Source organism: Apteryx rowi, unplaced genomic scaffold (assembly GCF_003343035.1).
Source record: "Apteryx rowi isolate R43461 unplaced genomic scaffold, aptRow1 scaffold_1711, whole genome shotgun sequence".
Classification (NCBI taxonomy): domain Eukaryota; kingdom Metazoa; phylum Chordata; class Aves; order Apterygiformes; family Apterygidae; genus Apteryx; species Apteryx rowi.
In genome coordinates this window covers 8,493-9,481 of record NW_020447988.1, presented here as the reverse complement: position 1 = coordinate 9,481, position 989 = coordinate 8,493, and positions in this window count along the sequence as shown.

Genomic DNA, 989 nt, shown 5'->3' with positions numbered 1-989 from the left:
CCCCCCCCGACCCCTCACCCCGATCCTTCCGCGTCTCCCGGTTTCTCTCGTGCACTTCCGCAAACTCCGTGACGTCACACGGCTGTTTCGGTCACGTGACGGGGAAGGACGCCATCGCTCCGCCTTCCCGCAGGTTCAACCATAGAGACAGACCGGCAAGAGCGGCCCCGGCGAGCGTGCCGGCCACCGGCGCGGCTAGCGAGGCCAGGAAACGTCACTTCCTGCCCGGCGAGCATCGAGAAGGACGCACCAGAGCGGCGCCTTCGGCGGGGACAGCGACCCCCCCCCCAGCAGGGAGGCGGCCGCGGGGACCGGGACATACTGGGATGTTCCAGGGGAACTGGGACGTACTGGGAAGGAACTGGGACGTACCAGGGAGCACTGGGATGTACAGGAGGGAGAAACTGGAATGTTCTGGGACTCACCGGGACATACTGGAGGGGGAGACTGGGACATACAGGGGGTGGGGGGGGGACACTGGGAAATACTGGGGGGTCACCGGACACAGTGTGAGTGTGGGGGCAGGGGGTGAACTGGGAGCTGCTCAGTCACTGGGACATACTGGGAGGGGGCACTGGCACACAGCAGGGGGACTGGGACACACTGGGGGAGAACAGGGCCATATTGCAGGGGGGGGGATTGGGCCATACTGGGAACACTGGGACAAGGAACTAGGGCACATTGCGGGGGCAACCAAACATACTGGGGGGCACTGGGAGAAGATAGGGGCATACTGGGAGCAGCAGGGAGGGGAAACTGGGCATACTGGGGGCAACTGGGAGGTCCAGGGCTGGGAAGATGCTCGCAGGGGCTCAGTCCCCCCTCCCCCCAGTTAAACCAGTAAGACCCAACTGGTGCCACCGCCAAAGGAAGCACAGACACGGAGTAGGAGGGGGGGGGGGAGCCGCCGCTCATTACCGTCGCCCTTTAATTACCCTCCGCGCTTGCGAACAGCCCCGGGGAAGGGGGGGGCGCGGGGAGGGGGGGGG